Source organism: Hemicordylus capensis, chromosome 3 (genome assembly GCF_027244095.1).
Source record: "Hemicordylus capensis ecotype Gifberg chromosome 3, rHemCap1.1.pri, whole genome shotgun sequence".
NCBI lineage: Eukaryota > Metazoa > Chordata > Lepidosauria > Squamata > Cordylidae > Hemicordylus > Hemicordylus capensis.
This window is the reverse complement of record NC_069659.1, coordinates 241,146,625-241,159,957: the sequence shown is the minus strand read 5'-3', so window position 1 is coordinate 241,159,957 and position 13,333 is coordinate 241,146,625. Positions and strand designations below refer to the sequence as shown.

Genomic DNA, 13,333 nt, shown 5'->3' with positions numbered 1-13,333 from the left:
GAAATAAAGTGTTGCTTTTGTAGCAGCTGCATTATAGCATACAGTTGCTGTAAAAAAAAATCCCATTAAAATGGAGAAAGGATGCTTTATATCTCAAGTGCCAAAGCAGATGGAGAGAAAATGAAAAGTGCATTATTAAGTGCCGTTTCAGTTAAAGATCTTATCAGACCTAAGTTCCAGGAGCTTCACAGAGTATTAGCTGAATCTTGGTTGATGGTAGAAAATGTTGGTTTTGGCCTATGTGTCAATGTATTTGAGTACTGCATGCAACACATCCAGGGTTCTTCAGTTAACATAATTCTGGCTTAATCAAAATCTTTAGCAGTTGAATATTCTCTCTAAATGGTTTCTGCTTTGAATATAAGGATATATGAAGCTGAGTCAGACTATAGGTCCATCTACTCTTACTGAAAGTAGTTCCTTGGGATTTCAGACAGAGGTCTTTGTCGGTCTTACCTGAAGACGTCAGGGATTGAACATGGGACCTTGTGCATCAAAAGCACATGTGCGCTCCCACAGCCCATTATATAAACCTCATATTTATGTGTTTTAAATAGTCTTTGCCATATGAGGGAAGTAATCCATCTTGGATATATTTGTTTAGTGTCCATTTTGCTTCAGGATATGCAAACCTAGTCCCTACATTTCTAAAGAATACACATTGCAATTTGGGAGCAGATGTCTACATAACTTCCAGAAAACCCACCAGATTCCATCAGAAACCATTGGTTTCCCCCTAGAGGCAAGGGCCTCTAAGCACCAGCACACATTGTTGGCATACATAGGATTTAGTAATGACTGTGGAATAGACTAAAGGCTTTCTCTGGTCTGAACATCCTTGGGAAACCAAGGAATTTAGTATCTGAGGAACTATGAATACTTCTGGAAAGCTACCTGGCCTTGGCTTTAGTTACAGGTAGCAATTTGAAACCTGAGCCTGGCTAAAGAACCAATCTTTATATAGTGTAGTCACATGGATGGCAAGATGACTTATACCTAAGGTAAATAAAGAGAGTTATCACTCATTTTGAGAAGCTTTTCCAAGCTTGGTTCTTTAGGTTGGCTTCAGATTGCTTTAGGAAGCAACCCCAGCTTGACTCAGTGAGATGGGTTTGTGTATTGTAAAGCTCTCCTGTGTCCGAGGCAGAAATTGCAGGGTTCTTGATACCCAAATCCTCCAGATGCAATTGAAATTCCTTCAACAGTGTTTCCAGCATGAACTCCCAAGTTCCCTGTCCTATCACTATGTGTAGATCTTGATGTTGATTAAGCTATCTGAAGGATCTGGCATTCAAAAATAGGGAGTAGTCATGGCTTCTGATATTACTGATTCCACAAAACAAAGCTTGATCATTGTGATCCAGACGGCATGCATGCAACATTTGTAAGTATGGCTTCCACATTCATTGCATTCAAAATCAATTCTTCTCCTCTTAGGACTTCAGAAACATCTTAATCCTCTCTAATAAAAGCTTTGGTGTCCGTCCGTGGACGGACACGAAGGCGTGTGTTCGTGCCTCCCTGGCCAAACAGAGCAAGGGAGACACGACCGCCAGCACCCGGCGGCCATCTTGAACAGCCAGAAGCGGCCGTCCCGAAAAAGCCGGGTATGCGGCGGCGGGGGAAACTGGCCGAGGCGGCGGCGAAGCCGATGCCTCGGCCATGAGCTGCGGCGCGGCCGAGACAAGGCCGAGGCGCCCAGAAGCGGCCGCCCCGAATACGCCGGGGGCAATGGTGGAGGAAGACCGAGACGGGGGACGGGAAAGCCGGGCGAGGTGGTGGCGAAACCACCAACGAGGCCTGGCCGCGCCGTCCAGGACGGCACAAATGCACCCCACTGCGACAGCCCCCGCCCCTGCCCGCTCACCCGCCCTCCCAGCTGCCCAAAATCACCTTCCCCGCTCCCCTCCCAAAAGATTAAGGGCCAAAATCGCCCATGAGAAGGGCGCCGCTCCCGCCTACCGCCCACCCACCCAACCAGCTGCCCAAACCCACCTTACCCACTCCAGCCCACGGCAATTGGGGGAAAAAAAAAAACTGCAAAGAAGAAGTGAGGAGCTCACAAACAGAGGTCCTCCCTGTGCTAAGCCTCTGCCCAAACTGCCGCTATGGACGCGAAGGACACCTATTGCGTCCTTCACGTCCATTACAACAGTATGGGCAGCAGCATACCACAGAGAGGAGCTCTTTTCGCGTGCTCCACACTTCCACTTTGCAAATTATGCTCTTTTTTTCGCCCGATTGCCGCGGGGGACAGGTGGAGGGGGAAAAAAACCAGAATGAGACAGAGAAACAGAAAGGTTTTTTTAAAAAAAGGATTAAGAACACTTAAAGACAGCAGAGAAAGCTAGCGCCCGTTATAATAACGGGCTTAAAAATACTAGTATTTATATATTTTCCAGACTAGTCCTGAGCTTGGGGCACAGAGAGCAAAAAAGGCCAGATCTGAAAGAAAGGAGAACTGAAGTGCCCCTTCAAGGCAAACCACCAATTAGGTATATGGTTGCACCAGAAGCTGCTTCCTCCTCATAAAGTACTTGTGTGTAGGGATATGCTAACCGGCTCAATGTTCGATGTCAAGCTGGTTTGGTTTGATGGTCCATGGTTGAAACGAACCACCCCCTGTTTGGTCCATCCCCGGACTGAACACCCCCCAACTGTTCGGGGGTTCACGAATTATTATTTCTTGTTTACACAGTCAGACAGGTGTTATTGACTGGTTTGTTTTATCCAGACATTGAGTCCTTCCTTCTTCTTCTTCTTCTTCTTCTTCTTCTTCTTCTTCTTCTTCTTCTTCTTCTTATTATTATTATTATTATTATTATTATTAAAAATGTACTTTTACTCCCTTTGGGGGAGTCCCGTCTCCTTGAGGCGGAGGGAGGTGTCCGTGAAGGTTGCCTCTCCCTCCGCTGGCCTCAATGCAGCCGGAACCAGCCCGTTCAGCTGGCTCTTCCGCCCATTCAGGCCTCCATTCTGGCCCTGGCATGGCCCAGGCCTCTCAGAGGCTAATTGCACAGCCTCCAAAATGGCCACCGTGCCGAGGGGGAAGGCCTGAATGGGCTGGAGAGCAGCCGAACATGCTGGTTTGGGCTGCATTGAGGCCGGTGGGGGGAGGGGGAAACTCTGTGGAACCCCCCCGCTGCCTCAAGGAACTCCCCCAAAGGGAGTAAAGGTACACTTTTTTTTTTTTTTTAATTTAAGGTACCCACCCCACCCCATCCCCGGACCGAACCGGGATGGATTTGAGGGGGTGCCGGACCGAACTGGCCCTGTCAGGTTTGAGTCCGGTCCAGACTCAAACAGAACCGGGCCAGCCAGTACCATGCACATCCCTACTTGTGTGTCATTATTCTGCCATGCAAATTAGTCCAGCCGAGATTTGGCAATTTAGTACTTAGCCACTTCAAATGGCCAAGTGCTAAAATGTGCAAACAGTAGCACATCACTCTCTTCCACATAGCCTACAGTAATTGGAAACCAACATGGGGAAGGTTTTATAGCTTCTAAGCACCCAGATGATTGTATAAAAAGGCTCCCAAGAACATAATGTTTTCCCCCAGGCCAATTCAGAAATGTGTTGTTTCCAGTGAGTGTATCAACATACTTGCCTCAAAAGAATGTGCACTTCTGGATTTTCTAGGAACATCTAGATATGTACACTTGTTATTGTCCTTTAACACAGAGAGACCAAAACCAACAATTTTACACATCCTTGTATGCACATTGCACATTAGTTAATTTGCCTTAATTATATTATAGATTTTGCATCTATGTATTCTGATTCCTATGATGTGAGATGCATGGTATCTGACTAACAGTGCCAATCTGTGTATGCTTTCTCAGAAGTAAATCCTACTCTGTCCAATAAGTCTTAAATGCAAGTAAATGTGTGTAGGATTGCAGATTTATTTCTATGCAAACCTACATAAGTTTTTTATCACCTCTTTTGTTTGTCTGCCATACTGCCTGAGCTCAGGGAGACATAAAGGATTTTTAAATTCAAATATAAACTCTGAACACATAAATCATCAAGATAATAACTGGATAAGATACTCTAAGTAGAAAGGAGCTGAGGGTGGGAGAACCAAGCAAAACTGGGCTGAGTTTGAGATGCCAAAGGATTCATTTCATGGGTTTTATAAAGGGTTTTCAATAAGAGTCTCATTACATTAGACGAATAAGGAACTGAAAACAAATCAATACTAAAGTAATACCAAAGTTGATGTGGTTGCTTGAGAAATGATGGAGCTGCCAACATTCATAAACGTAATAATTTTGAGTTTTCAGGCATTGTATGTTTTGATTGTATAAAGCTTAGCACAGCTATTGGTCAGTTTAGCAGGGTTATTTTCAAAAGATCCTTCATTCCATGGAGTTATTTTTAGACTGAAATTTCTGCATGAGGTATTCACCTGAATTCTTGGGTCTGTGCTGCACACCAGAGTAATTACCTGTCTAAACCTTCCCGAATCAGTGTGCCTGATACTCAAAACACTCTCCATCTGGAAGTGCCCTAAGAACGAATAATTTCGAGATAAGGCACTAACTGCTTTTACCAAAGGACTTTAGGTCAAGTTTAACATGAAGAGCAATAAGGAGTAGCTTCCTTTATTAAAACAAACCTGACATATACGATTTAACTCTGCCTAGGAGGAATGGGCAACTAAATTTAATTTTACATCAGAATTATCTCCTGTCAGACAAAAATAATCTGTACATGTTTTTGTAATACTTTTGGACTGGCAGTAAATTAAGAAAAATGCTGGAGTTTGAGATGGTGGCATTATTATTCTGCAGCAATACAAACAACGGAGACAGTAATCAAATTTGTAACTCTCTGATATCTAGCAAAAATATATTTATGTACTTTATGCAGCTGTCCAATCAGAACATATGCCCTGATATGCATACAAAGCTCTTATCGTCACCTGCTAACTGAGCAAGGAGGCACCTTTTCATAGTGGTGATTCTCTTTATTTTTATTATTATTTATTTACACAGTCAGACAGGTGTTATTGACTGGATTGTTTTATCCAGACATCAAGTCCTTCCCAAGGACCTGGGATGGCTGAATTTTATTATCAATGTTGTCGCTGTTATTATAGATATCGTCACAGAATATAGGCTGTTCGCAGTAAAGTTGCTTTTTGTAATTGGCTGATGGTGATTTCTGTGGCGCCTATGGTGTTGAGGTGCTCCTCAAGCTGTTTTGGAATTGCACCTAGGGCATCAATTACCACTGGGATTATTTTGGTCTTTTCCTGCCACAGCCTTTCAATTTCAATTTGTAGATCTTTGTATTTTGTGATTTTTTTCTATTTCTTTTTCTTCTATTCTGCTATCCCCTGCTATTGCTATGTCGATTATTTTAACTTGTTTTTCTTTCTTCTCGACTACAGTTATATCTGGTGTATTGTGTGGCAGATGTTTGTCTGTTTGTAGTCGGAAGTCCCATAATATTTTTACATCTTCGTTTTCTTCAACTTTTTCAGTTTTATAGTCCCACCAATTTTTGGCTACAGGTAGCTTGTATTTTTTGCAGATGTTCCAGTATATCATCTCTGCTACCTTGTCATGCCTTTGTTTGTAGTCAGTCTGTGCGATCTTTTGACAACAGTTAATTAGGTGGTCCACAGTTTCATCTGCTTCTTTACAAAGGCAGCACTTGCTGTTTGTTGTTGACTTTTCAACTTTTGCTCTTATTGCATTTGTTCTTAGTGCCTGTTCCTGTGCAGCCAGTATTAAACCCTCTGTTTCTTTCTTCAAGTTGCCATTCTTAAGCCATTGCCAGGTCTTGGTGATGTCTGATTTTCCACTTATATTGTGCAAATATTGACCATGCAGGGGCTTATTTTTCCATTTTCCTGCTCAGTTCTTGACTTGTTCCTTCTTTCTTGTAGGCCTGCTTTGTTTCATTGGTGTTGAATAGTTTCGCGTTATTGACCATTTGAAGTGCATCTTCTTCATTGTCCTTGATATATTCTTCAAGGCCTCTTTTCTCCTCCTCTACTGTTTGATGGACTTGCAGCATTCTTCTCCCACCTGAGCTGCAAGGGAGGTATAGCCTATCTACATCACTGTGGGGGTGCAGAGCATGATTGATGGTCATGATTTTCCTGGTCTTACGATCTAGCGTCTCTAGCTCTGCCTGGGTCCAGTTTATTATTCCTGCAGTGTATCTGATAACAGGTATAGCCCAGGTATTTATGGCTTGTATGGTGTTCCCTCCATTGAGTTTGGACTTGAGGATTTTTCTAACACTCCTGATGTATTCACTTCCAATTTTTCTTTTAACTTCAGTGTGTGCAATGTTATCAGCCTGGAGAATGCCCAAGTATTTGTAATGTTCTTTCTCTTCTAGGTTCTTGATGTTACTTCCATTGGGCAGTTCTATTCCTTCTGTTTTTTCTTATTTTTCCTCTGTTCATTATTAATGCAGCACACTTGTCTAGTCCAAACTCCATTGCTATATTGCTACTGAATATACAGACAGTGTTTAGCAGTGATTCAATTTCTGACTGGGACTTTCCATACAACTTCAGATCGTCCATGTAGAGCAGATGGTTTATTTTACTTGATGTTTTAGATGTTTGGTATCCAAGGCCTGTTTTGTTTAGTATTTGCGAAAGTGGGGTCATGGCGATTACAAACAACAGAGGGGATAGTAAGTCCCCTAGTAAATAATAATAATAATAACAACAACAACAACAACAACATTTATATCCCGCTCTTTCTGCAAGGAGCCCAGAGCGGTGTACTACATACTTAAGTTTCTCTTCACAACAACCCTGTGAGGTAGGTTAGGCTGAGAGAGAAGTGACTGGCCCAGAGTCACCCAACAAGTATCATAGCTGAATGGGGATTTGAACTCAGGTCTCTCCAGTCTTAGTCCAGCACTCTAACTACTACACCACACTCTCTCTTAGCTGGGGTATTTAGCAGGGGTAGAGCAACTGGCCCTATCCATCCCCAGCACAGCATCCCTCCAGTGATTTTTGCTGGTGTCTATCTTACGAGTTTTTTTTTTTTTAAAAGATTGCGAGCCATTTCATTCATTCATTCATTCTTTCATTAATTCATTCATTCATGTTTAAACCACTCTGCGAATTTTTGTTGAAAAGCAGTAAATAAATATCCATTGTGTTTGTGTTCATATTATTGTACAGGCCACTCGGTTCATTTAAATTGATACAGCACTGCATGAGAGCACATCTGTATGTCCAATGTGGGTCTGCTGTGTTCTTAGAAATGAATGGATCCACCATTTCAAACAAGAGAGCTCCATTTTTGTGTTATTCCTCAACCCATAAGGCACTTTCTGGATTGGGTTGCAGTTTCACAAAGTTCCCTTGAAATCTCTTGCCTATCTAGCTGAAAACACATTAGCCATTTTTGTTATAGAATTTACTGTTTTATGGGATGCATTCTGGCAGCCTGGGCATTTACTTGAAAGGAAGGTGTGGTTCATACCTGCACGTACATCACAACTAAATGTGTAAACAGTTAGTTTCTCTATATACAGCTTAATGTTTATTTTAAAATGCAACACACTTTTTAGCTGAGGTTCTCAAGGTGGCTTACAGTAATTAAAAACCCCACAAAGAATAAAACAACAAAATTAAAACTTATTATCTATAAACAGTGATTTCTCTGGAGAATTGAGGGGGAAATCAATGAGAACACTCTGCTTCTTGGGGCTGTCCCACCTTACTTTAGACAGTGAGTTGTTAGAAAAATGGCCTCCTTGCTATTCCAAGGTAGGAATGACACTTTGGCCACATTCACATGTAACTCATCCCCCAGCCCCTGCTCTACTGTCCAAATTCAGATGTATTGGAAAGCATCCTCTCTGCAGTCAGCGAGACTGCTGAGAGGTGGGGAAGCTGGCTGTTTGGGCTCTCTTCTTTACTGAAGGACAGTCCACACAGCCATTCAGGGAGGAAGAGAGGAGGAGCTTCCCCTCTCAACTCCAGTCCAGACAAATGCAGCCTCCATTGCTGCATTCAGACAGAATGGAGGCTCACTAGACAGTTCCTTTGTTTGGAGCAGCGAAACTGACTACAAACCAAGGATTCAAACTGTAGTCTCTTGAGAGCAGACACAGGACCAGAGTTGCACGTGTTTGGACAGAATGGTAAGGAAACCACGGGTCCCTACAACTCTGATCTCCCGTTATGTGCAAATGTGGTCTTTGTGATGCAAGCACCAAGATAACCTAAATTTGGGTTAAAAGAGCTGAATTTGAAGTGTGCATGTTTGCTTTGTTGCAACTGCTGGTAGTACAGCCGGTGTAGGGATCAGTGAGACATTCAAATGATAGTGGCCCAGCATACATGAAGAAAAAGAGGTGGTGCTGAGACACACCCATTGGGATGTCCTCCATGGATGGTCAACACCCTTCTGAACACACTGCTTATCCGTTAGACTCTTTCCTTGATTATATAGATGGTGACATGTCCTGTAGACCACAGCTTAGCAAGTAGGTACTACTAATTAGATTTAGTAGTGGAAGTCACTAAAGGTGACTTCATATCTTAAAAAACCCTCTTCTATTAAATCTTGATTCCGCCCTCCAGCATGCAAGCACAGGAAAAGAGCCTAACCAAACCCATTTGATTGCAGAAGAGGCACTTGGAACTAGAGCAATGTGAAGTTTTTCATATAAGTATAACTTGCCTTAGTTAATATACAACTATTTTCAGGATAAGTCATATGAGGAGATCCCCGCCGGGAGGCTAAAACAAGCCTCCTAGCCCAGGGAGTCTCTCCGGAGCCCTCATTCTTTCATCTTAGCCCCGGGGGTCTCTCCAGAGCCCTCATTCTTTCACCCTGGCCCCAGGGGTCTCTCCAGAGCCCTCATTCATTCATTCATCCCTCCTCATTCATTCAGACCCTTCTGGCCCCAGGGGTCTCTCCAGAGTCCTCCTTCATTCATCCTCAGTGAGGCGCTTCACACGCGCCGTTCGGTTTAGTACTGTTAGGGTTAGTGCAGGGACCCGTCCCTGGGCGGCCGGATCAGCTGCCCACACAATTGCCAGCTCCGTCACAGAGCTGGCAGGAGAGGCAGGGATCGGGGGCCAACCAATCCCTGGAAGTTCCAGGATGCCCTGCACAAGTTTAGATGTATGTCTGATATCCTAAGTGAAATCCAAACCATGAGGGAAAAGGTTGCTAAAGGACTTCCAAAAGGGAAGAGAGTATGGTTTTATTTTATACTGGAAATGGCTCTAAATGAGTGGAAGATTCTCCACTAACAGAAGTGTGTTTGATCTCAGCATCTTCTCATTCTACAGTTTGGGTTCTTTCCTGCCATTTGTATCAGCTCATGAAAAATCTTATGCCAACACTTATGTCAGATTTATTGGCACCGATACATTTTCTCCTTCCATTCCCAATTCTCTGTCTTTAGAGGATATTACCCTAACCGCAACACCTGCAGAATGAGGTTTCGGCACAGGAAGTTCCCCATTCTGCCTCCCAATAGCAGCCCCTAAAAATCCATTCCTGAAGAGTGGAGGGAAACCTCTGGAGGAGGATGAGATGCTACATGGTAGACTGCTGAGGTAGAAAGGTTTAGTAAAAATTGCTCTCCCTTTTATACAAATGTAAGTGTCTTCTGTTAACACAAAAACAGGTCAGGATATAACCCAAAGCATTTATGTCAGGATTGATTAGTGCGGTGATCTTTACTGTTGTTGTTTTTAATCAGAGCCCACTTTGGCAAAAACCTTCAATTTGAGAGCCATTTCTCACTGTGCTGACCTCTGCACAGTACTGCCCTTTTCACAGTTCTGGGAGGGTCCTTTTAGAAAGATGGGGCCTACCCCTAAATGCTCTAGGAGGAAAGAGCTACATTTTCCAGCACTCTGTGCACACCTTCAAGATGGTTCAGGGACTCCCACTGCTGCAGACGATCAGGAAAACGGGTCTAAAAGAGTGCTTGCTCACTTAATCCCATTGTGGAGGTGGGCTCTTCAAGCGGGTTTGCCACCATGGTGGCCAATTGCCTCCCACTGCTTCTCACATGCAGCCAAGGCCGGGCTTGGCTGCTTTAGCCTGGTTTTGGCTGCACGTGAGAACAGTGTGAGACCAGCCTTGTTATATCAAGAAAATGAGGGATGCTCTAAATGGTCTGGTGGGTCACTGTCATGAATATATTGTAGAAGGAACTGATTTCTACCCCACCACAATATTATTTTTTGCAGTATAGCAGAACTCTCTGCTGCACCGATATACAAAAGCAACACCACAATGAAATATATTTTTAGCTTTTGTACCAGACATCACTAACAAGTTAAAAGATGATGCAAGTATGAGCATTCTTTTTATGATGTAATCTTTGGGTACTATTCAAAGTTTGAAAGGATACATAAAAGATGTATGTTGGCTTTCACTGCTCACTGTTACTAGACTCCTTAATGTGTTCTCTTAAATGTCTTGAATCTACTAGAAACACTGATCTGCAGGGAAGACAAATTTACTGCGTTCGTTCAGTAGATGCTTCATTTTTGGATGTGCTGCAGATGCTGTAGTGCTTCTGTGTAATATATTATCAAAATAAGTTGTGAGGATTCCTGATGTGTATTTAATATTCGTGGGAACGGTAAATAGCATTTCAAACAGCTTTTCAGGTAATACAAACTGTATATTTAGTTTGAAAAAATAACCAAGCATATATTTAATTCTTCACACTTAATGTGCAGTATAATTCACCTCAGGAATTGTGAGTGACTAAACCTACTAGAATTCTTTTAGCTGATGAAATGGATATTTTAAAAACTTGAAGTAAAGGAATAGCCCCCGGGCTGGAAGTTTAAAGATTTGTGCACACACCCTTTCCCAAAGCTGTTGCACAGGTTTCCAGCATCTTTCCAGTGTCTTTCTTTGCTTCTGGCTGTTGACAAGCTTCAAAGTGAAGAAAGATTTCTAAAAGCCACAGAAATCTCTCTTCTCTGTGGTTAGTGCATATTCTAGCATCTGCAGGTGCTAATGTTTACTTCTCTTGCTTTGGATATTCAGAGCTGGATGCCAATTGAAGAACTGCTAAGGTTTTGGAGTCTCCCTTGTCTAAAATACCTCTCTGGATGCTCCTTCCTTCCCAGCTCTGATTGTAACAGCCTTGGCTTAGCAGAGCTGTTTTGGTTGCTGCTTCTCCTTTGAAGTTCTGCTATAGTCATGTTGCTGCTGAGGGAGCACTGGGCAGATCTGTTGGCTCTGACTGGTTTCCGCCATCACACAGTCTCCCCTTTCCTCTGTAAATGTCCTCTACTCTGCCATATCTCTGATTATTGGCGACCATGCATGGCAATGCATTAGCTGAATGCTTTCTTCTCTGGAAGATTCAGAGACTCCAGCCATCCTTAGGGTAGGTGATTGTGAGGCTTTCCTTGCTCTTTTGCTGTGGGTTTATGCCCTGTTCACACTTATTTAGTTAAATATTTGTAAATCATCACTGAATGCTTCCAAAGCATATAAGAAAATATGTTTTACATAATTTGGTACTGGTTTTTTTTAGTATGACAAACTTTAAAGGAAACATGGCCTATAGATACTAATTATCAGAAATCTTAATAATAGCAGCAGAAAAGAGAGAAAGGAAGATGTTCAATCCCTGCTAAGGAGACATCTTTGCAGTGGCTTTCTAGTATCTAGCAGGGGGAAAGCAACTGTCCTTATTCAACTGAGTAGTGACCTCTGTGGCTCTTGCTGATATCTCCATTGTGTTTCTCTCAGGGGTGTATCTAGGGTAGGGCAGGCAGGGCACATGCCCCGGGTATCACTTGAAGTATCACTTGAAGCTGGGTAGCCACTTGAAGGGAGCGCCATTTGTAAAATCTAAAACTTTTTTTAAAATGGCTGCCAAAAACAAAATGGCCACCGTGCATGCTCAAATGGCTTCTGTGAGGCCCTAGACCATGCCAGACCTCACAGAGGTCATTTGAGCATATATAGTGGCCTCCAAAATGGTCACCACGCCAATCTTTACAGGCCTGAACAGGCCCGAAAATCAGCCTGGGATGGGCTGCGACAGTGAATTAAGAGGCTGGCGGGGGGAGGGGGAACCTTTGCAGACCCCCTCATGGCCTTTAGGAAGCCCCCAAAAGGGGCTGCAGGGGTGTGTGTGTGTGTGTGTGTGTGTGTGTGTGTATATATATATATATATATATATATATATATATATATATATATATATATTTTGTCACTGTACACATATTCAGTTTGGCACTATGTACAGAAAATCAGGGTTTGTGAATACTGAGCTGAATGGTGAGTTTGTCTTTGAATCAGTGTGAAATCCTTAGTATTAAGGCCCACTGGGTGTTTCTTGGTCCTTCTCTCACTTTAACTGTCTCTCTGAAATAATAGAATATATTCCAATCAGTGGCACAGTTTACTCTGCATATTCTTTAATTGTTTTCAGAGTATCTGGGAAAAGTCAAAATTCTCCATTTATTTTTAAAAATTACGTAATAGTGATGCTACAATGCATAGTAGAGAATTAGACAGGCACTTCTGCTTAGTTTTCCAAGTACACCTCCACATAGTATTTGGGTATTTCATGAGCTCCAGCATACTGAAATTTGCAGTTTCCCAGCATTTATTTATTTTTGGTCTGTTTCCCAGCATTTTTTTTTTTTTTAGTCCACTGCTAAATAGTTTTTGAAATATTAAAAGATTAACGAGCTTGACTTGTATTTTTCAGCTGATATTATGGTAAAGTTATCTGAAAGATGGGTGTCAGATGTTTGGACAGGGGGCGCAATTTCAGTGTTTGCCCTAGGCGCTATTTTCCCTAGATATGCATCTGGTTTCTCTTTACTACAAATCCCTAAGCAACTGTTTTCTCATTCCCATTGCTATGTAAACTAACCACCTAGAACTCTTTGAGGCTTTCCACACAAGCAGTGTGGGGAGCCTAACCGGGCTCTGTGGGGAGAGCGGCCTTAGCTGTCTTGGCTCAGAGGCTTCTGGCATTGGCATATAAGCACCTATATGCTGAATCTCTTCCCTGGTGTATGCTATCTTTCTTTTGGCTCTTTGACCAGCTAGCACAGCCTTCTGTCTGCTCTTTATGTGGTTCTGCTCTGTTCCCTTCTGTTTTATCTGAACCCTTTACAGCCTCACACTTTGAAGGATGGCATTTACCAATCCGGATACTGCCCAGCACCTGTCGACTATTCCCCAAGCATCATTTTAAAAGCTGCTCTGTAACCTTTTTGATTGTAAGTGCCATCAGTCTGGTTCCATCTTGGTTCAAGTGCAGTCCATCCCTTTTGTACAGGCCTTGCTTGCCGCAAAATGTATCCCAGTGCCTAACAAATCTAAACCC

General features: G+C 42.8%; 1 protein-coding gene across 2 annotated transcripts in view; it reads left to right on the top strand.

The window, feature by feature from the left end:
- PRKG1 (protein kinase cGMP-dependent 1) overlaps window positions 1–13,333 on the top strand; it is a 1,007,212-nt gene that overhangs the window by 532,988 nt on the left and 460,891 nt on the right. The gene's annotated exons all lie outside the window — the stretch shown is intronic.